This window comes from Amphiura filiformis, chromosome 11 (genome assembly GCF_039555335.1).
Source record: "Amphiura filiformis chromosome 11, Afil_fr2py, whole genome shotgun sequence".
Taxonomy (NCBI): Eukaryota; Metazoa; Echinodermata; class Ophiuroidea; order Amphilepidida; family Amphiuridae; genus Amphiura; species Amphiura filiformis.
In genome coordinates, this window is record NC_092638.1 from 49,667,008 (window position 1) to 49,691,316 (window position 24,309).

Below are 24,309 nucleotides of genomic sequence, written 5' to 3' on the forward strand. Positions count from 1 at the left end.
TGTTGTAACAGCGTGCATGTTATGATAAATTAAATTAAAGCTTACTAAAAATTTGTAGTGTAGTTGTCACGGCCCGTGGATTTCCTTGGGCAAATACTGAATAACCGTATCATTCGTTGAGTCGAATAGATTCACCAGCAGTCGTATTATCTGTTTCATGCATCTATAATTCAAGATATATGTGGATTTCTACGAATATCACACTGACAAACTTGAAATAAATCAGGTGCTGAAATAAATTAAGAATTACCGTCGTATCAAATTGCGCCTGCGCAGTGCTAAACACAGCCCAATTACAGGAGCCCGTCGTCTATTAAGGGTGCATACTACTAAATCAGTCGCGGTTTTTGGTTTAACCTACATGTATTAAAGTGTTTCTGCGTGGTCAAGGAACTGTGTCCTGGTATTGAGCATAGTTTGTTTACTATTGAGTATGATTTACTGATGTTGTCAGACAGTCTTGCACCACAAAATGTAAGTTTGACTTGATGATATGCTGATGATGTTGTAAGCATATTTCATGAACCTGTCTGTGGTGTAAAAGTTAAAACTGCTGGTACTAGCTACACACACCGATTGCTATCGTGCAGAGTCAATGTGTGTGCATCTCTAGACCGAATAATCAGTCGCAATACAACATCTGTATAGCGACTGAAGTGGTTACAATGCTAAAGTCCATGGTGGTATTTCACCGTATTTATGTCACTTTTTGTTGAACTTGTCTCACCTGCATTTATATGAACCACTCCAAATTGTTGCTTGTATATAATACGAGGTTTGGGTGTACAATCGACGCAATATGATTCCTTAAAAAACAATTTGTAGTTACATTTTCAGCGCAGTTTCTCTCGTCGCATGCTCGAGTATTTACTTTTAAACTGGCATATGAGCATGCGCGGCTAAGCTGAATTTATACTCCTATCGCCGATCAGTACTTGACCAATGAGATACGCGCTTTTTCAATGTAACAAAAAGTGGTCTACCTCATTGGCCAAAAAAAAATCGCTATCGCTCAGCGATGTAGTATAAATTTAGTTTTAGCCTAAGTCTTCCGGCCATGATTTTGAAGCTAGTAAACATAGTGGAACGAAAAGGCCATTTCTCATTATGACCGTGCGTAGCAGTTGAAGACTAATGCTAAATACGGGGTCGGCCATATTTATTTCCGTTGTCCATGCAAACAAGATTCGCGATGAGCAAGAAATTTCGAAGGTGAGAGCGCAAGAAATTGGATTTTTTGTGCACATTTCAGTGCCCATCCAGAAGCTTGAAGTATTGCGCTCGAGAGATAAGTAAGTTCTCGTCACATATAGGGTATTGCAGGGAATTATACCAGATTATTTAGGGGTGAAAAATATCAAGTAAAACACATTGTGGCCGTTTGCAAGTTCAGGATGTAAATATCGTCATCCTCGCCAATACAAAACATAGCGTAATAGTACGGCACTAGTGCATCTCTAGTTTGCAAGCTTGGCAAAGACTCTGAGCTGTAGACATACAGGCAACTGGTAGTAGTATCATACAGACTGAAGAGACTTAAAAAATAGTATTCCAAATTTTAGGGTAAGTCTATACCACCGGTATCTAAAGTTTTTCAGGAGTATGTATCTATAATTGAAACCGTGGCTTGCTCGAGAAACACTAGCAACGAATTTGCCCACGGATGCCCTAGCAAGCTTTGCTCGAACAAACTGCGGCGTACAATGTATTAAAATGCTAGCAAAATTATCATCATACAACGAGGATATATGGTCGACAGATATATAGGCTGATTATTTTAGCAAGCATGATAATTGAGTTGAAAATTTTTTGTCCTGTTCTTAAAGCCATATATATACATATATTAATGAAGTTCGTTATTACATGCAGCTACTTGAGTTTTCAAATTGGGAAGGAATTAAATAACCATTCTGCATTCAAATTCATGATTGTTTGCGAGATGATGGAAATTTAATGGTACTTATGGTCATTTTTAATTCCAGTTTTAAACTGTAACTCGGTATCTTCATTTATCAGTAGGACGTTATTACGTTATGTTACAGGGCGCCCTATTGACATCTATTCCCCAAATAAGAAATGTCACAATATATGCTTATTTTGGGCTCCAAGGATGTAGCTGAGGAATTGTCTCAAGGACGTTTGAGCGTGCATGGATGATTTTAATCCCATTTCACCAGGGTTTGGGTGTGCAAGGACGATTTAAGGATACATGATCATTGATCAAGGTCATGACATGAGGAAAAAACAATTTATTACTTTTTTGACAAGAAGACATGCATATCATTCATATGATATAACATGAATCCTGAAAAGAAGTGCCAATGTGCCATTTTCCCCTATTTTTTCTCCCGTTGCTAATGAAAACAAATCCCAATCGTATTGGCCCTCTATCGGCATTTTTTTCCATAGACCGTGACCCAGAGTCCATCCTATTGCAGGCTCGCTCCATTGCCAATTCGTCCAAATATATCGTGCCCTTGTTCATTATTCTATTTTTCGTGTTATATTATATTATAGTTTTGTTTTACTGCCTTCCTGACGATTTATTCATGCTTCGTATCACCGGTTTTAATTACTCGACTTCTTTTTCTATTGTTTATGGGGGTTTTTCCCGTCTGCTTTTAACCATAAAGTGTGAGGTAGGCTATTTGCCGAGGGAGCCGGGGCACTCGACTTTGGAAGTGACAGGGATGTTGAAACTAGGGTCTTTCGATGAGAGCGTAGACACCGAAGGGGGTCTTTCAGTGAGAAGGCTCAAGAAGGGGGTCCTTCCGTGAGACTGGGGAAAATCATACCAAAAAAGGGGGTCAATATTGAAAAAACAGGGTAATTCAGTGAGAGATTATCAGAAATTTTGCCAAAAGTTTTGAACTTTTTTGAACTGTCTTTTGGTGACTGAAAAACAAAAAAGGGGTGGTCATTGGGTGAGAGGGAGTTCAGTAAAACAAAAAAGGGGGTCACTGGGTGAGAGGGAGTTGAAACATGTGGGTCAATGTGGGCGCACATCCCCATCACCCATTTTTAGTGAGTGCCCCCCCCCTCACGCCGAAGATCCATATGGGGTGCAGTGATGTAACTTGGTATGGAGTAGTAGCAAGGCAAGAGGTTCTCAACAATTTTCAGCGCCAAAGTAGCTGATTTTACATAATTTATGCCGTACGTGCATATATGGAACTTGGCTCAAAATATGCTAAGGTGTCATATTATAGCCATATATTTTGACATCTTTTTTTTAAAATAATAATTATAGAAATGGAATATTTGCTAGTTTAGTGGCAAGTTTAGGTAGTAAAGACATAGCATACACAATTTAAGTAAAATCCTGTCACACTAAATAATAAAAATAAATAAAAAATAGCTGTAAAAATGCCTATTTTTACACTTTTATTTGTAACATGCCAAGAGACGCATTTTTTCAACAGCTTTTAATTTTTTTATGGATCCTTATAGAAATTCATGTGACCTGTTTCCCAAAATGGTGCAGTAAACCAATCAAAAAAAAAAAACAGAAAGAGGCATTATGAATTATAAGTTAACAGATCAAAAAAGGATTTAAAAGTTTGCCTCATGCGTATGTTACTATTGTCTGTCAAACTTTTGATTGATTTTGAAGTCCCTCAGTTTTTTATAAACAAAGACTTGAAGCATAAACTAAAGGGTAAATCTATTGTAAATTTATAACTTCATTTCTCCATATTATAATCAATTTGTAAGTGGCTGCCATCTTTTTTGAACATATAACAATTTTAAAATTTTTCTTGAAATGTCTGTCAAATAGTAACAGACGCAAGACGGTGCTGTAATTCCTGCTAAACTAGGGTGATACAGCTAATTATGCTACATGACATAGCATTTAGCTCCACCTAGCTTTGTGGCACTATCACTTTGTGAGGAGAAGCTTTTTGATGACAATCCATTGTTAAGTGTTGTCTGTCAAACATTTTATGCATAAGTTTATGCATAAGATTTGTATGTGTCTGTCAAAAGTAACATACATAATACGTTTAAAAAAATTAAAAATCACTTGATGTTCACATTATGATGATAGTTTAGAGTTTATAAAAGTGTTTTAAAACATGTGATTTATAAACTGCATGTGATCTTTATTCAATTTCCCATCTTGAACTACTGTTTTTGCCAAATTATTATTCTGTATGTTACATTTGACAGACATCTTGCGTATCTTATGGCTTGACAGACACACATATTTTATTTATAACAATTTATCCTCCTTATTGTAATATTTGGACACATTTTTTTCCACAATCAGTTGCTGTAGGTCCTACACCTAAATAACCACAAAATACCTTATGTAATACTTTATAAATTTTTATTTGATTGCAGAAAATCATCAAAATTGTGTCTGTCAAATATAACGCACGCAAGGGCTAGAAAATTAAATTTGTGAAGTAAATGGTCTATAACTTATCTTTCTTTTAGTGTATTATGAGCGATATATGTGCATACTATAATTTAAACCTGGTTGGAGACCAAAAGAAAAGAGCTGGAAAAATAATTGTGTGTTACACTTTTATGACACCTTAGCTTATTTTGAGCCGATTAGGTTTTCCTTTTTCACAATATCTGGAGATCCATATGGGGTACAGTGAGTCAGTGACTTAACTTGGTAGCAGGGCCAGAGGTTCTCAACTTGAATATATTTTTTCAGTGCCTAATATGCTAATTAAGTAGCTGATTTGCAAAGTGTATGCATACGGTAAGGTGGTTTGGAGATCCATATGCCCGAGGGGGAGGCTGGAGCTAAGGAAAATTTACCAAAATGCATGTTAATTCGTAAATTTTTTCTGATGGGTTTTCCTGTATAGCGCATGACCGTATACATATTTTTGATCTCAAAGTTGAAACTTCCCCTATATAGGGGGAAACTGGGGATAAGCTGAAGACTACCGGTACATGTGGGAGGGTCTTCTTCATGCCGTCCCTATTTGATATGGGGAAACCCAAGTGACGCCAAAGCCCATAATTAAGGGGAACTGATTAGATGTTCCCTGCACCTACGATTGGTAAATGGACCGATGATGATTTCGAGCTGTACCCATGGGAGGAGAACTGGGGAATAGCCCAAGACTGCAGTGGGCATGAAGGACCGCAATGCCCCGATGACCCCTTCACGCCGGCCCTATTTAAACAGCTGGGTATGGGTAGGGGGCAGTGGAAAAAATGCAGCCTTCGCGCCGCCTCTATTTAAAAGGGGAAAACTGGGGGGAAACCAAGACTTAAATGCCTAATGCCCCGCCTCTCTCTTTTTGAAAGGGGAAATAGTGGGAAAGCGCCCAAATCATTCAAGCAATGGGCATATCGTTCCCTGCATCGTTCAGGGTCCGGATTAGGGGTCTGGCGCCCCCTCCTCCTCCCAAGAAAAAAGGAAAGGAGAGGAGATAAGAGAAAGGGGAAAAGGAGAAAAAGAGAAGACAAAGGGAGCTGAGAAGAAGAGAAGAGAAAAGTTAAATAATTGCACGTAATCGTGGTAATTGCGTATAGGCCTGTGTCTAACGCACGGTCGGGTCGATCGGTGAGTATAATAATATAGGTCTGTAATTAGGCATTGCTTGAAGGTGGGATCTCGCTGGCCCAAAGGCCAGTGGAAATTAGGCCCGCTGATATGCAGATACTGATATATTTCCCCTCAGACACCCTTTTACGTAGTAATTTAGCGGCCTAGAATACTCATAATAGGAAAATCTTGTCCACGAAAGAATTCATGGGCCGTCGTTTCACAAGTTTTTGGCTTTTTTAAACTAACATTAGGGGCTGTGCAATAATTATGAGCCCTGGGGGAGGGTATTCAGGTAACATTGGGGGGTGGGGGCAAGAAATATTTAGGGAAGCCGAAAGGAGGGGAAGCAATGTTTGCAAGCCGAGAGGGGGGGGCAAGCGATTTTGGCACACATTCATGGGGCGCCTTTTTAATAAAACGCTCTAAAAAGGCTTCGGAAAACAGTATATACGGAAACGCTTAAATATGTAGATGTTCCTGCTCGCTGCTCTCGCAACATACATAGAGACCATTTAACATGTTTAAGGTTTGCAAATTGCGATCCCAAAAATTTGGCATATTCGGGGCCGAGAGGGGGGCAAGCAATTTTTGGCGAGCCATTTGAAAATTTTCCCCCCCCCCCCCCCGGGGGCTCATAATTATTGCACAGCCCCTTACAATAATAGTGCCAGAATGGTCCACCAAATGGCTTCGATTAGGCCTTCATTTGAATGGTTTCTTACTTCTGAGGTGGGGGGGCACATTCCTTCTCAGACACCCCTGCGTCGCGCAAGCACAACGCGATGGCCGCCTCCTCGCGGACATTTCTTATATTTTATTATTTTTTCGGAATCGCCACTGACATAGTTAATGCGCATTTCTAACCTGTGATCCGCGTGAAGATGTCGCTCATCTGCGTCACTCACAGGTCTATCAGCTTGTGATATGTGTCAATTTTTCGTCTTCACTTTCTTCTTTCACATGCTTCTTTTCTTTCTTCTTTTTTTCCTGGAAAATTGACACCGGCAGCTGCCCCTTATGCCCCTTGGATCAATTTGCAATTGATTAGTGAAATTTTTAGGTACTTGAGTTTGTTACCCATAGGCCTGCAATCGAGCAAACTAGTGATTTATTTTATTCCATTAGGCCTATCATTAATTTTCATGAGCAAAAATTAAATAAAATTATATATTTAAAAAAATCTAATATGGAATAATGAGAACCATTAATGACCGAAATTCATTTTGATTAAGATCAAATTAGTAAGAAAAGTACATTTTTTCTCGCGGATCGTGCATTTTTTTTTTGGAAGAGAATAGGTAGGCATATTAGGCCTAGCTATTATAGTCATTTTCCGTTTTGTACCAAACTTAATACCTTTTTTTTTTTTATAGAACATCCAAAAAGTAGAAAAAGATGACACAATATACCGCAAAAAGGCCAATTAATTATAATAGGCCCCTTATTCCAAAATAAAGCTCCTTTATCCCAGAGTAAAGACAAAGAGGGCAAGATTTTTTGCGCGGGAGGGGTGAGAAATCGTCTAAATATGGACCTTTTCCAATCCCTACATAAACTCACTACAAAAAGTGGATTATCAATCTAAAAATGAACTTTTGTCATTTGTTGGCTAGCATGAAAAGTGGTCCCTTGGTTAATTTATCTTTTTTACTTTGGACCTTCTTTGATATTGATTACTCTGATCTGAAAGTGCACTTTATTGTAGATTAGGGTGGTGGTGGTGGACGGGTGCGTCGCACCACTGGCACCTACTGCCCTTTTCTTTTCCCAGCTACGCCACTGTCTATTTCATATTATATAATGCCTTCTTATTAATTTTATTAATTTAATTTTTAATATTGGACTCAGACCAAACTTAGGGACCGCTCATTATTTACAGGGGAGGGGGGGCCGGGAAAAATGTAGGGGGGGGGGCCTATGTGATTTTCACTTTAACAAACAGGGGGGTTATGTACTTAGTACTGTATGTTTACACAGATACAGATGGAAACATTGATTAAAAAGTGACCCTGCATTTTAACTCTTCAGACGTCGACCTGATATATCGACATCCCAATATATTGAAGAATAATCAGTCTATGAGCAACCTCGGACTATGCTGTACCGAGTCACTATTTTGACCCCATACATGTTTTCTTATTGATCAAATTATCATTTGTGTCATACCTACAATCGCTTCCAGAGAAGAACAGGGGTCAATTTCACTAAACTTTACGAAGCTTTGTATTTAAGTCTCGAATTACTTCGAACTTACGATGAGTCGCAAGTTCCATTTCACTAAACTTACAAAATGTAGCCTTCGAAAGTTATAGGGATTTAGTACATGGACCCTTTGTAAAGTTACGTCTTGTATTTGATATTCGTAACTTTACAAATGGTTACTTGAGTTACGAAGGTTTTAAAGTTTAGTGAACTCCCTTGCTCAGATTATAGATGCGTGTGTCCTTTTAATGAGTGACATACGCTGGCTTTCATGAGTGCTGCTCTGTGCCAATCGCTTCTTTGATACATAGCAGGCCAATTCAGATTATTGGTCTGTTGTTTACAGTGGCGGCGCCAGGAATTTGGGGGGGCATTAGGGGGGAAAAGTGAATTTCAGGGGGGGCAAAATCAACCAATTTTGCGCAAAATTACAGCAAAAAGTGGAAATTTTTGTATCTTTGGATTTTCTGGGGGCAGCGGGGGGGCAAGAGTTCTGACTGGGGAGCATTTTCCCCATGCCCCCCTGGCGCATGAGAATTTCCAGTCAAAACACTGGAACCAGACAAGAATAGCTCAATTTCATCTGTCAAGGAGGTGTAGTCAAGATGAAGAATTTTATTGAGATTGACAATTAATATTAGGCTATTTTGATGTCAGACGTGAGATTTTTGTGTGGTGGATTTGGAATAAAAATAAAACAGCGGAAAAACCCCTGAAATTTACTTTTAAATCCAGCGGGTATAAAGCAGGCGATTTTACTAATACGTACTGTGGCTTTGAGACAAACTATCAAATTAAGATAGCCTAATAAGGAATTGAAAACCTGAGTGGAAGAAGGGCCCAACTCCAATTTTTTACAAAAATGAGTTAGACCCAGCATTTTGTTGGCAGCAGACTGCATGTTCTTCCTTGTGTGTGAAAGATGAACCAAAATCCACTCTCTAAATAGTATTCCACATACATTTAATCATGGTTTTCATGGAAGAAGGCCCAACTCCATGGAGTTGGGCCCTTCTTCCACAAATATTAGATTAAAGAGGAATTATGTTCATCCATGAAATCTGCTTTTCACTACAATCCATGAAATCTGCTTTTCACTACAATAAACTTTCATGCTAACGTATTACAAGCTTCTACTGGTGCAATTTATGGATAATTAATTATCAAATTTCTGTTGCTATTTATAACAAGATCTGCTTACGGAACTGGGCATTGCAGTATATTAGTGGAAGAAGGGCCCAACTCCAGCTCGTATTAAGACCTGTACCGTTGCCATGGAAACATAATATATAATTTTGAATGTATGTAATATTGCATGTTCATGTATTAAATGTCCTCTGAAGATGAAAACATTCTGTCTATAAAACTTTTCCAAATATTAAGTTTTTTCTTAATATCTCAAAAACAGTTTTTATGGAGTTGGGCCCTTCTTCCACTCAGGTATTCAATTGTGCACTCAGTTTCTGTAGTTGGATCCTAATTGATGATTTTCGATCTTAATTCTTTTATACCGTATCTTTTTTTCTTTCAGTTTGTCTGCCTCACCTAAGACATCTGAGTATCACCATGCTTGCCTTTGTCATATTTGCTGTCACATTTGTGATACTGCTTATTGGTGCTGTTATTTATCTGTACCCTGTAAGTAGCCCAAAGGATTGTTTTAATACTGTATTGACATCATGTAATGTTTTTCCACAAAGCCAAGGGACTGGTCTATCGATATGCTTGAATGAACCGCTACACTGTTCAATAGCTGTTAAAGTTCAAGGTTTGTGTCATCCCAGAATGAGTCAAATAGGGAAATATTTTGTAATCAATATCGTCGCTATATGTTTTATACCTCCATCACCGGAGGTATTATGTTTTCTGGTTGTCCATGCGTCATTCTGTCTATCTGAACTTTTGCAGGCACGAGATTTGCCTGTAGAAACACTGGATCCACACTTTTGTGGTGTCAAAATTTCTGCAATTTTAATTATTTTTAGCCCTTTTCAGGCGTTTTTGAGCAATTTTATGTGCTTTTCCAGATTTTTTTGACAATTTCCAGACTTTTTCATGAATGTGTAGTCTCAGGTCTGGTGAAGTTGCGAGTGCAATTTCACGGAACTGATAAGGCGTATAATGATGCGATTTGATGGAGGGGTGGCAATTTGGTGGTCTTCAACTTCCAGTAGGTTTACGTCGCAATATATGGTAATTAAGTAGCTAATTTGCATAATTTATGCATATTTTGGGTCATTTTGGGGTCAGGTAAAATTGCACTGGTTAAATTGATGCGCGTCAAGGTGGAGGCATTGTGGCCGCGCTGTGCATAGAGTCAAGTACCGCAAAATTCTAGTTATGTACAGCCTTTTATATTATAGCTGTATTTTATCACAAAATGCAAATCTTGATGACATGTGATAGAAGTATTAACCTATTGAAGGCCTACATGAATAGAAACAACTTTTTTACAAAAATTTCAAAATAATCTGCATAAAAAGAGCCATTCAATTTCTTAACCAAATCACATTTCTGCTTTTATTCTTTTATTTCTTTCTTTTACAGAGCTCCAAACGAGTGACCACAGTCCCTGGCCTGGATCCATCAGATCCCAAGTACGTACTTGTATATATTTCTACTTCTAATGTCCACACAGGGAGTGTGAATTTCAAATGGAGTTACCTTAATAATGGTGACGTACTCCATTTGAAATCTATACCCCCTGTGTGGTTGATGAAGGTCATGTCTACCATAGGGGGTGTATGGATTTCAACTGGAATAGCATTCCTTGATATGTGATGCAATCTGATCTAACCAGACCAAACATAACAATTGTGAAATATTAGGCAATAATGGGGAGCAAAAAAAGTTGTCAAAAATGCATGTGGGTGAAAACCATTTTGTCCCAAGTTGAGAAATTATTGGTTCTTGGTTGTGTTGTTGCCATCGCACTTGTTCGGCCCAAACCAACTGACAAATAAGAGTCGTCATCTGACCGGGTTGCCAGTAAGAATTAAGAGAAATGTTAAGGTTAAGATTATGGCTGGGGTGGCAACCCCCTGATGGCAGCCACTATTCTAAAGCTGAGTTAGCCTTATGCTGGTTTCATACTTTGCAGCGGCGTGACTATGAAAGCCAATGTTACCGCTCAGGATCAACAAAAATCGTATCATGTTCTCATACGTCAGAGCAGCACGGCTCCCGAGTTGACTTGAATTGAACTCCTAGCGATGCTGCCACTTGGGCAAAGTGGTGGAGTGATCGATATATCAGCTTGCCACTGTCACCGCTAGTGTTTCTGATGTGACTGCTCAGTGCAGCAAAATCGAAGCGGTAAGCGGCAGGAAAGTATGAAACCAGTATTAATTTGTTTCCATTACTTACTCCAGGGAAGGTAATCTGCCAGACATAGGAAAGGCTGGTAGTTTACATGAGTTTTTGACACATCTACATAAAGACTACGGACCTATCGCATCTTTTTGGTGGGGAACAAAGTTGTCTGTTAGTATTGCATCACCAGAGCTGTTCAGAGAACACCAGTCTGTTTTGATAGACCACGTAAGTATAATGGAGACCACATATATGTGACGTTTCATGTCAAAAGGAGTCACTTTTGGGCAGGATCAGTAAATGGAGAAATAGCCAAAAATCTGCCGGGGTGATTTTTTTCACAATCTAGGTTTGTTGCTTGAATTTGTGATGTTTTTAATGTTTAAAATATTGTCTGATAGTTTCAGACTGGAATATAACTGGCATCTTGTATTTTTTTTAGAGATTTTTCAAGGTAATTCGATCCTACTCTCAACATTGTCAATAATATTTTTAAAGGCCGATATCTCAATTTCCATTTTATAATACCATAACTTACGAACTCAATATCTTCGCTTAGGAATGTCCGATTTCATTGGGGAAAACGGCGTTGTGGAGCAAAATATCTCTATATTTAAGATATGTAAAAACCTCAAAATTGATAACCTGCCCAAAAGTATCTCCTTTTGACATGACACGTCACATATTGTATAATGGAAACCACTAATAAGGGAGAGCATGGCCTAATGGTTAGAGTACTTAAGCCTTTTTGTGCAAAGGTCCCAGGTGTAGTTTCCATCGGTGGTGATCGACTTGCTGGGTATTGACTTGAGAAATAGGTCTGAAATTAATTTGCGACGTCTGTAGATTATATTCAGACTTGCTCTCGATGGTACAGTTAGAATGGGTAAATAACCATGAAGGTACTCTGTCACTTGGAGGGGCCATTAAGCTGGTAGTCTGTGTAAAGAGGGCCAGTCATGTATCCCACAGTCAGTTTAGAAAAGAGTAGGGTGTTAACTCCTGATGGTCCCATCCTGGCACTGTTTGGATATACAAAATCTAAGTACTCCGTGTGAGTGCAATAGTCCATTTTCCATTGCACTCACGCGATGCTACCTTGGCAACGCTGACAAACACGAGCGTATTATAGTGTGTACGGCGACCACCGCGACTCGCCAATTATAGGCGTGGGTGTCGCTTCTAAAATAAATACACTTTTTTTTTTTTTAGTTTTTTTTTAGTTTTCTTGTTGGGAAAAAAATAGTTATATAAAACAAATATTGAATGTTTATATTCGTTCAAAAATATGGTAAGAATATTTTCATTCAGCGAAATATGAATTGTTCCATTCAACATGGCAAAGCCTCGTTGAATGGAAAAATCCATATTCACTTATATTCTTACCATTGTACTCATGAACATTCATAATGTAGTGATCTGTGCCATTGGGAATTTGACCATTTTAGTTTAAATTGATTTTTATCAGATGAGTTGTTTGCTCATTTTAAAACACTGATTGGAGAGAACAGCATTGAGTTTGCCAATGGTGCTGAGGGGACGAAGCAGACGCAATCTATATGACAAAGCCTTCAGCCATGAAGCCATACGATATTACATGGGCACATTTAATGAGGTAAATATAACCAGGAATCTAAATCTAAATTTTGGTGAAGAGGCAGTGGCGTACCGTGGCCGCTCCTACCCCGGGGGCTGAAGAAAATTCGATTTTGACGGCCCTTCCTCAACAGCCCGAAAAGGTTGACCCAATTTATTTATTTTTGGTTTGAAAAAGTGAAGAGCAAAAAAAAAAAAAAAAAAGGGATTATAGGCGCTAGCGCCCAAAAATTTGTATACTTTTTCAAATTTTTTCCGCCCTTTTTTCTTTACTAATTCTTTTTGCCACCCCTTCTTCTTCCGCCGCCCCTTTGTTTTGGCCGCCCCCTGCTTTTACTCAGGGGGGTTGCGCCCCAAAGCCCCCCCCCAAATATGCGCATGAGAGGGGGTTAAGGCATTAAGGCTGTCCACATGGTCATGAACCTTTAATCTTGTTCGGGTCCAGCTAGTTGACCTAATTTTTTGTATGCATGTTCGTTGGTTGATTGATTGACATGTTGATTGATTGATTATATTGATTGATTGACTAGTTGACCTAATTTTTGTATGCATGTTCATTGGTTGGTTGATTGATTGATTGACATGTTGATTGATTGATTATATTGATTGATTGACTAGTTGACCTAATTTTTTAATGCATGTTCATTGATTGGTTGATTGATTGATTTGACATGTTGATTGATTGATTATATTGATTGATTGTCTAGTTGACCTAATTTTTTAATGCATGTTCATTGATTGATTGATTGACATGTTGATTGATTGATTATATTAATTGACTAGTTGGCCTAATTTGTTAATGCATGTTCATCATGTTCATTGATTGATTGACATGTTGATTGATTGATTGATTGATTGATTGATTTGATTGCCCCATACAAAGTAAAGCACATACTTCTCGAAGTTTTGCAATTCATCTGTCTGGAGTAATCTCCTTTTATTTATAATCAAGTTTTCTTGGATTTCCGAATCCATTTTTCCCTGTAAGTTACGGGGCCCTCTCCGCGGAATTTCCCGAGCCCAAAATTTAGATACAATTGAATTCTAACTTCTCGCAAGAGAAGTTTACATAAATATTTTATTAACCTGTAAGTTACGGGGCCACTCCTGGGAATATCCCGAGCCCTTTCCTAAAATTACTCCCTGTAAGTTACGGGGCCACTCCTGGGAATTTCCCGAGCCCTTTTAAAAATTTCCAGAGCCCTATTGTATCCTTACGATTTCATTTAAATCAATTTTCCCAATTTGACAACCCTTTAAATGCAAATACATATAGGGGCAAGTACTTAATATAATTCCATTTTTGATATAATTTTATAATTTCTGGCCCTGTCCATTATTTTTCTGCCAAAAGTCTGACCTTCTGGTTTTCCCGCTTGATGCCCTCAAATGGTCCCCAATTGTTTGCCCTAATCAATTTCCCAACCTCCAGTATCCCGTAAGCTATGTACCCAAGGGCACCTTTCAAATACAAATTTATGGGCAAGAAAATGCCAGGGGAAAAATTTTGTTTGGGTGTGGTGGGTGGGAAAAATTGTTTCCAAGAATAACACCACCTCCTACTCCTCCCGTGACAGAACGATATGTGCTTATTTCTCGGAAATTTGATCGGCATCGCTGCGCTCCAGGCAAATCCTATTGGCTGTCGCAAACAATAGGCCTTGACACCAATTGGTTCTTTACTGCACCTAAGCATTGAAACCCAAACCACAATGGCCTAAACCAATTTGCAGGGGTAAATCTGTTTATTGTGCATTGGCCAATAAACTTTATTAATTGATACATTTTATAGTGTGCCAATGAGCTAGTGAACAAGCTGAAGGGTCTTCCAAAGGAGGAACACATTCCATTACAGGGACACTGCAGAGCATTGGTACTTAAAACATTTACAAGAACATCATTTGGAGATTACTTCAAGGAAGACAAAGCTTGCGTGGAATTCAGGAAAAATTATGACATTGTAAGTATATACTGTGTCTCATCTGAAATTGAGAGTAATGCCATGTTGGATTTTGTAGTGGCAGACCCGAATCGGTGCGTTTATGCAGTTGCGTCGCCAGCCTACGGAGGCATCACCCTTCTACGAGCTTCTACGCGTGTGTATATACCCTGGGTTTAGGTGAGGGCGTGTGATTTGAATCTGCCACTACAAAATCCAACATAGCTTTACTCTCAACTTGAGACGAGACACAATCAGGGGCATAACAAGAGCACCAGGGGCCCATGGACAGGGAACAGTACGGGCCCTTTTAACCAGGGCGGGATTTAGCCTACCTTATGGGCTCTGGGCCAGGCCAAAATTTGGAGGCCCCGAACTCACATGCCGAGGAAGGCATGTGCACTCAAGTCAGTGGCCAAGTTTTGGTTTAACTAAAGGGGGACTAACATATTTTGTTCAATTCAATTTCAGACTACTTTGGCCCCAGATCAACATAAATTCTGGTATTTGAATGTGTGCGAAGCGCGGAACCTTTTACACTTTTGCCCTATTTTGACCAAAAAACATGCTGTTATTGGGGTTAAAAGAAAGATGCATAGGGCAATTTTGGGGGCCCAAAATTGCCCTGGACCGGGGCCCATCTGGCCCAATGGTATAAAAATCCGGCCCTGCTCTCCATTATCAGCACTTATTGAATTTTCGCTTGAGTGTTCTGAACATTGCATATGCCTTCAACTAATAATTCAATCATAATAATTAAATGACCTCTTCATCAATACCAATATCAGAAGTAGATAGCTACTTCATCAATACCAATATCAGCAGTAGATAGCTACTTCATCAATACCAATATCAGCAGTAGATAGCTACTTCATCAATACCAATATCAGCAGTAGATAGCTACTTCATCAATACCAATATCAGCAGTAGATAGCTACTTCATCAATACCCTTATCAGCAGTAGATAGCTACTTCATCAATACCAATATCAGCAGTAGATAGCTACTTCATCAATACCAATATCAGCAGTAGATAGCTACTTCATCAACACCAATATCAGCAGTAGATAGCTACTTCATCAATACCAATATCAGCAGTAGATAGCTACTTCATCAATACCAATATCAGCAGTAGATAGCTACTTCATCAATACCAATATCAGCAGTAGATAGCTACTTCGTCAATACCAATATCAGCAGTAGATAGCTACTTCATCAACACCAATATCAGCAGTAGATAGCTACTTCATCAATACCAATTTAAGCAGTAGATAGCTACTTCATCAATACCAATATCAGCAGTAGATAGCTACTTCATCAATACCAATTATCGGTAGTAGATATCTACTATTGACCTGCATGCAATGTTATTTATGAATATTAATGAGCTTATTTGCATATTGCATATTATTTGTATTTACATGTACAAACCTTTGTTATTTACACACCTTTGTGTGTGAGCCACCTTAATTATGAATCGCATAATTCTAATTGTAAAATGGTGGAGTTACATATTGAGTCTTTATTTTCCCAATGTTTTTAGTGTTCTCATGAATTGGAGCATAGTGTTGCACATGGACTTCCAGAGGAAGGCACTGACAGAGACAAAGCTTTCAAACAAGGTAGACATTCCTTATTTCGAGCTCCCAAATAGTTTTTGTTAGACTATTTTGAGCAAAGACGCCAACATTTTTTGGACCCAACGGCCACATTTTGAAGTTTATCATGCTGAATGCAGTGTTATTCATCAAGCTTTTTTTTCGCCTGAACTTGTTCAGAAAGAAGACTATGCAGTCACTATTTCTGTTTGTATATGTGTATATTGTCAATTTGATTAAAGTTTCATAAAATAGATGCCATTCCAAAAGTATAATTACTAAGGATGTGAAACTTGGTAGCAATGATCATTGGGTGGGGAACTTTCAGTAACTTGAAAGATGTTGAGGTCAAGGGTCTTCTGGGGGTCAAATAAGGTCAATGTGCACAAATACTAAAAAGTAATGGATCATTTACCGAGGTTGGTCAAAATATGTGAGGTGGGATCTCAAGGACATATTACGGTCAAAGGTCATCCAGGGGTCATATACACAAAATGCCACACTGGCCTGAATGTCACCTCTGTAAGAAATATATCCCTTGCAGTCAACATGTGTTTGTGTCATAGGACAAAGAAATGTTATCAGTGATTTCACTTGTTGTTGTACAGGCTGAGTCAAAAAGAAGTAAACTCATGTTTGAGGGGCTGTAACTCGAGATCTGTAAGGAATCTGCTAAAAATGAAAATACCACTCTCTTCCAGTGGTACTTTTATTTTTAGCAGATTCCTGCAGATCCCGAGTTACAGCCCCGCAAACATGGGTTTACTTCTTTTTGACTCAGCCTGTATTGGAAATAATTCATAGTTTTCCCGCCATCTTTCAGCACGAGGCCAGTTGTTGTCAACCATCGATGCCATCATCAAGGAGAGACGTGACAACCCTCCACCACCTGAGCGTCAACTATTCATTGACGTTCTATTGGAGAATAATTTCCCAGAATCTCAAATCAAGGATGATGCTATAACCTATGTCATTGGTGGATTCCATACTACTGGCAATTGTGAGTAACTTGATGATGTAAAATAAATAAATAAATGTTGGCATTTATTCAACGCCTTTCATATGTATCAAAGCACTTGTCAAAACCAGTAGAAGAAACTGACAATTTTCTTGCTGACAGTTTCGTCAGTGAACCACTGACTTTATTGAAGTTTGTTGATGTTGTGATCCAACAGCTTATGACTGGTGGGAAGTTATGTCACTTCCGGTAATGATGTTAGTCTTACTCGTAGTCTCCAAAAGTGGGTCGTAAACATGACTCAGATTGTAGATCCCCTCGTCTCTGTTCATCACTCCTCAAGCAAGAACCGGTCAAAACTCCCAATTGTGTTTATGAAGTCCCGTGTGGCAGCTGAGACTTAACTTATGTAAGCGAAACAAAAAGAACTTTCGGCACACGCTTAGACGAGCACAGAAGGGAGGCGGAAAAAGCGAGTCAACAAAAATACACCCGGTCAAAACGAAAAGAATCCGAGAGCCAATTTAAGAACTCGGCTATTATTGACCATGTAGCCATGGGCTAATCATATTATCAATTGCGGGAGTCATAAATCTTAGAGCGAGAGAGGGTGACAAATAAGTATGGTGGATCAAAGAGTCAATTCAGATCAGGAGGAGGGGACGAGGAGTGAGGAACAGAGACGAGGCGGTCCACAATTTGAGTCATGTTTACGATCCACTTTTGGAGACTGTGAGTATAAAGACTAACATCATTACCGGAAATGACATAACTTCCCGCCAGTCATCAGCTGTTGGATCACAACATCAACAAGCTTCGATAAAGTCAGTGGTTCACTAACAAAACTGTCAGCAAGAAAATTTTAAGTTTCTTCTACTGGTTTTGACAAATTAAAAACTTGTTTATTACCACATAGTACTGGTGTGGGCTCTGTATTACATGGCAACTCATCAGGATATGCAAGAAAAGCTACACAAGGAGATAGACAGTGTGTTGGGTCATGATGAGGATGTAGACACTGGACATATTGCACAGCTTGTGTGAGTATAGCACAGGGTGTTAGCTAGCCACCCGTTCACCTGTCATTTTAGACAGGCAGTATGCTCCTGGCAGGCCAAATTAATGCCTGTGACATGCGCTAAATGCTAAAAATAATGCTTAGAATAAGTTCTGTGAACTCAAAACAAGAGCAGACTAGTCAATTAAGGCTATAACAACAGCTGTTTGAACTGATTGAACCTCCAGAAGGGGCAAGGGTCTGTATGTTTTCAGGGTTTGGACAGACTCTCAAGCAGTTTGGTGAAAATGACAAGCATTGACAAATCCTAGCTGGTGTATAGGTCCCTGGTTCAATCCTGGTAGGTCACTTGCGTGGTATTGTAGCATCTTGAGATCACTTGTCCACTCTCCCCTTAGCAGGGTTGGCGCGATTTAAATCAATTGATTTAAATCATGATTTAAATCACATTTTAAATCAAATGATTTTTTTTTTTAAATCACTGATTTAAATCAACTTTTTCCATTTTTACCAATTTTATTAATCTTCAATTGACTGTTTTACTTCATTTGTAATATACAATTAAATATCTCTATGATGTCATTTTATCTATTGTTAAAAAATCATTTTCAAGGTGCAAAATTCAGCAGGTTTTTTCCCATGATTTAACCAAATTTTTTCATTGAAATTTTCACTTCTAAAAATGTGTTTTGATTTTTTGTAAATACCTGATAGGGTTGTGCATATGTCTAGCATTCCACTGGTCTCTTTTGACTTTATCATGGGGTGTAGCAGTTCTTGGAATAAAAAAAAAATTGATTTAAATTTTTTTTTTAAATCTGATTTAAATCAAATAAATCGATTTTTTTAATATATTTTTTTAAAAATCAAAAAAATCGCCAACCCTGCCCCTTAGTACATTTGGAATTAAGTAAATGAACCACAAGAGAGTTCAATTACATGCGCACAGAGAGATAGCCAAATCCGTATGGTTGATAAAATTTGATGGTTGTTTTAATAGGTACCTAAAGCAAGTACTAGATGAAAGCATCAGGCTTCCACTATTGGGTCTTTGGGCCGGAAGATTTCAAGAAGATACTGACACTATGCTGGGAGGACATGTTATACCTAAAGGGGTAAGTAATCAAGGTGATTGCACTTTTGAAAGGAAGAAATATATTATTGGCCCAAGAAGAGGGATTGGTGTAATATGGTATACAAACTCCTGCAATCTGTGTGAGGGTAAACATATTTTAGGTCACACAAAGGAGAAACCTTAGGCCAAGAAAAAAAATTGTTTGCTTGCCAATTGGGTCGTCGGTCAGTTTTTTTTGGGTTTTTTTTTGTTGTTTTTTTATTACTAGCAATCTCGTACTGTTTGTATTAATTAAGGATCAAAATATGAAAAATCAGACAATTTTGGTGTCAAAATGAATCAACTAACATTACAAAACCACTAAAATGTTGAACACAAGCTCTAAAATACATTTTTTTTACATCTTCATAATGCAAAAATTTGAAAAAAAAAAAACACTTTTTCAGGAATTTCCAAAAATAGGGTCCGTATTCTTTTGTACAGTAAATAGAAAAATTAGGGTCGGTCGGTTGAGGGCAAGCAAACATCTTTTTTTTTTGGCCTTATGGCAACATGATCTGTATAAGTTTAATAATCTATATTTGATAATCCATCTGCAATAAAGTTTTACTCGCTTATCTTAAAGCCATATTATAACATTTGCTGAGGAAGACGCCTCAATATTTTTAAAAATTCTGTTTTATACATAATTATAATGTATATTAAAACTAACATACCCTGCAAAAATCAAGACTCTAGGTGCTGTAGTTTAGCCACAATTAGAGATTTTGAATAAAACGCAGGAACCATCATTTTATTATTACGATGGAAATATAAGTTGAACACATACTCGATGTTCATAACACAGTACTTATATGTACATGGCGACACTCATAAAGGATCGGATCGTAGGACATCCCAATGGAGAGACATGCATTGACGACTTTGGCACTGGTAGTAAATTCAAATTTTCTTTGCTTTACCTCAGCTTAAAATTAAAAGGGGACATATCTGACAGTAAAAGCTAACATTTTATGGAAAAGAAATACTGATCTATTTTTATGGAAATGTTATAATATGGCTTTAATTATCTTACCTTCACAGACAATAGTCCTGCAAGCATTGGGTGTGTTACTACATGATGAGAAACACTGGAACAACCCAGAAAAGTAAGTTGCTAGCCTCGATTTTTTTTAAAAATAACATACAATTTGGGTTGTGCCCAGCCAGTGTGGTCTTTGTGAAAATCCTTTTGGGTCCAAGTATTTTACATATCTTGTGGCGTATCAGGGTAAGTTTTATTATATCAGAAAAAGTAGATTTGTGAAATTGTGTTTTAACGAGGCCATTTAAAAAAATTAATTAAAAAATGTAGATATTTATATAGCGCTTTATGCCGTAAACAGCCTCAAAGCGCTGTACATTTATTCCGCCATCATTAGAATAAGTCGGAACCACATTTGCAGCCTATAAGTGGCGCAGGGTCCATCAGTACAACGACTTTGACTACCCCTAACAGCTTCCCATTGCACCTAGGTGGGGTGAGGCAAACGAGGCAAAGCGCCTTGCCCAAGGGCGCAACATGGTGGTGGGACGGGGAATCGACCCCACGCATGTCGAGCAAGCTTTCAGATTATGAGTCCAAGGCCGTAAGCACTGAGCCACCGTGCTGCCATGCTGCAAGGTGTAGTTTGTTGTGTACTAGGCCAATTATCAATTTTATGCTATTTGGGGAGGGGTTAGGGGTAAAATTTTCTTTCGGGGGATGTTTTAGATACATTGAAATTTTCTTGATGAGTTGAGTTAGCACCCCTACACCCCTCCCTGCTGTCAGCCACTGATCACTCCTCATGAATATTCATTTGACCTCATGAATATTCAATTGAATATTTGATTGCCTTATAGCTAATTGAATTATTCACTAATTATTTTCTTTTTCTCATCAGGTTTGATCCAGACCGTTTTAGTCCAGAGAACAGTAAGCAGAGAGACACAATGGCCTTTCAACCTTTCGGTTTTGCCGGCAAGAGAAAATGTCCAGGCTACCGGTATGCCTACACAGAGGGCGCTGTATTTTTAGCCGTTTTATGTCGGGCCTTTAAGTTCAATATTGTTAAAGGACAGGTGGTAAAATCAGTATATGGGTTTGAAATCAGCCCAAAAGAAGAGGTCTGGGTGACAATAGAAAAACGCTAGTATTTATAGGTATGGACACCAGGAATGTTTTTTGGGGCGGCATGGGGGGCAAAATTACCACTAAAAGTGGATATTTTTTTTAATGAAATTTTGGGTTTTTACTGGGGGAATCTGGGGGGGGGCAAGAGTTCTGACTGACTGGAGAGCATTCCCCACCCCCTGTGGTGCTGCCTCTGGTGCTTATAGAATTAGTTCTATTAATTACTTTAATTACTTTAATTAGGTCCAAAGGTCTAGCATACTTATGTTATGAGGTTTCTTGATGTGTATTTTCTTATGTATTTTCTTGTTTTTTACTCCATATTTTTGCTTTTATCTCAATTTCAAATTTGCTGCCTTTGGCCCCCCATGGACCAGATTATGTCACATATGTTCACCAGGCCTACAGCTTGTCATGACAGGAGGGCATCCCCCTCCCTCCCCTTTGTGGTGCTGCCACAGGTACGTGGCGCTTACAGAATTAGCAGAATGTATGTTCATGCATCAGGCATACAGCTGATCAATGTAAAGACCTCGCAAAAAGTGATTCAGCCGTTATACTTATAACTTTAAAACTATTATCGTTTTTGGTATTTGAAAACACCAAGAGAAAGAAAATTAAATTACGGTAATTTTGGCACCTCAATTTTTACAATTGACCAAGTATTGTAGTCTCAGTGTGTCTCAAATGCCCCTTTTTATTTTTGCAGTAAATTGTATTGATTTTAATTCAGCGCCAAGATAATGGCGTGTTTTTTAAATACCACAATGTTTATGTTTAATAATCATTGCTTGCTGTAAATGCAACTTTGAAAATCAGGTTTGTTTTTCTTTGAAACTCTGCTGTGTTGTTTATATTGAAGAAATTGGACAAATGGGGTATCAAAATGCACATGAATAAACCATCTTTCTTTCTATATTAAAATTTTGTGAATAATACTAATAATGCTGAAGCTATCAAAAAGCGCATTTTTAACAGCCGAGTTGCTTTTTGTGAGGTCTTTACATTAGAGAAGCCTGAAACAATTAACTTGTGTGCATAGAGTTACCAAAGACATACTATTTGAAGCCGGGGTGGTACTCAAGTTTGGTTTTGGTAGGGACGTGCCGCTGAGAATTTGAAAGTGGACCCATACCAATTTTTCAAGAAATTTGGACCCATTGATATACCAAAAGTCAAAATTTTCGGCCGAATTTAACCCAAATTGTGTTAGTTTTTACAAATTTTCCCAAAATTTTGGCTAGAATAAGGAAAAATTGGGCTATTTTCCGCAAACATTGAGAAAATTTTGAAAAAATGACCCATTGGTGTACCAAAAGGCTGAAAATGCTACCCATATGTTTGCGGCACGTCCCCGTATGGTCATTTGTACTGAGTACCCCCCCCCGGATTTGAAGATAAAAAGGCATTACTCTGGTTTATAGAGCTATGTATAAGAAGTACATAATTAAGTATAAGTACATTATGTAAAATAAATAAGGTACCTGTTACTTCACAAAACTATGTTGACAAAATGGGCTATTCCAGTTGAAATCCATACACCCCCTATGGAAGACATGACATTCATCTTCCACACCTGGAGTATGAAATTCAAATGGGGTTACCTGAATGGGTGACTCCATTTGAAATTCATTCTCCCTGCGTGGAAGATTAACTTCATGTCTTCCATAGGGGGTGTATGGATTTCAACTGGAATAATGTATGATTTCCATCACATTTTAATTTTGTTATTCTTTACTCAAAATGCAGAGATGATATTATTAATAACTGTCAAGAAAGGATTGTGTCCATTTTAAGCCGAAATAACAAGGTAAAGTGAAATAAAACACTGGCTATTTTGACCATTTAACATGGAGTTCTATGGAGAACTTAATGCCTGAATACGACATGATGTCAAGAATCAGTGGCGTAGCGTCACTGGGGAATGGGGGGCCCCACACAGTGTCAACACCCTATATTTTTTCCATACAGCTCCATACTCTGTTGGTGATTATATTGAAATCAATACTCTATTATTGACACAGATAAAGAAAGTTTACATATGCATTGTGTTATAGACCATGATGATTGAATATTCTATACAAGCACCTGGATCTTAGGTGAATGGGCTAAATGTGTTCCTTTATATAATTATAAATTCTCAAAATTAAATATATCACAATTTTTATTTACGATTTAAAAATTGTTACTTATAAAATACAGTAAAATATATCCACATCAAACAGCCATGGCCGCTAATTAGTGTATTTAATTTCAAGTTAGTGTATTAAAAACAAAACCTGCGTTTTACCTGAAAACAAATCGAATTTTCTTGTAATAGCAACATCATGGGGTACTAGAGCATGCGCAAATGGTAATAATGTGTAGAATAGAAACTTGGTGGTATCTCATATGATGGTCGTATGGTGTAAATGGTATGCTTAGCCCGAGTCACTCGGCCTATCTCGAACAAAATGCGTAGCTATTGAAAAACGAGAGGATTCGCCGTACTATCACAGCAATTTTTGACACGAAGATATAGGGATGATGACGCTGTGCCCCAATCGATCTGAAATTTTAAAAATCCCATAGGAACATTGTCGAAAAATGGCTTGTGCCCCCCCATCAGATTGATTCCCCCAATCATGGTTGGTTCCTCTCAATCAAGGTTGGTTCCCACCAATATGATGGTTCCATTTATTTATGTGTAAGTTGGGACTTCAGACCAATAAATATGAACTCAATCGATCCAATTTTATATCGTAATTGTGTAATCATTACAAGTTTGCCAAAAAAATCAGTTTGAAAAAAATTAACCAAACTTGTTTTTTTTTAATCGTACATTATGGCTTCACGCACTGTACTATAAAAGACTGCAGAATTCAAACTGTATATCAATAAATCTTAGATTTCTTGTTATATATATGAAAAGTGATCTGAATTTTATATTATGTGTGACC

The 24,309-nt window shown here is 38.1% G+C and overlaps 1 protein-coding gene and 1 pseudogene across 2 annotated transcripts in view; one reads left to right on the forward strand and one right to left on the reverse strand.

Annotated features, from left to right (window-relative positions):
- LOC140164946 (diphthine methyltransferase-like) overlaps nt 1-24,309 on the reverse strand; it is a 145,980-nt gene that overhangs the window by 14,651 nt on the left and 107,020 nt on the right. Inside the window, exon 1 of one of the 2 annotated variants that reach the window (XM_072188345.1) lies at nt 46-335. The exons of the other annotated variant lie outside the window; for it this stretch is intronic. The gene's annotated coding sequence lies outside the window, so the exon portion shown is untranslated. Of the gene's footprint in view, nt 1-45; nt 336-24,309 lie in introns of those variants that run through there. 2 annotated transcript variants of the gene reach the window in all.
- On the forward strand, nt 9,257-22,763 carry LOC140164942 (cytochrome P450 20A1-like; annotated as a pseudogene).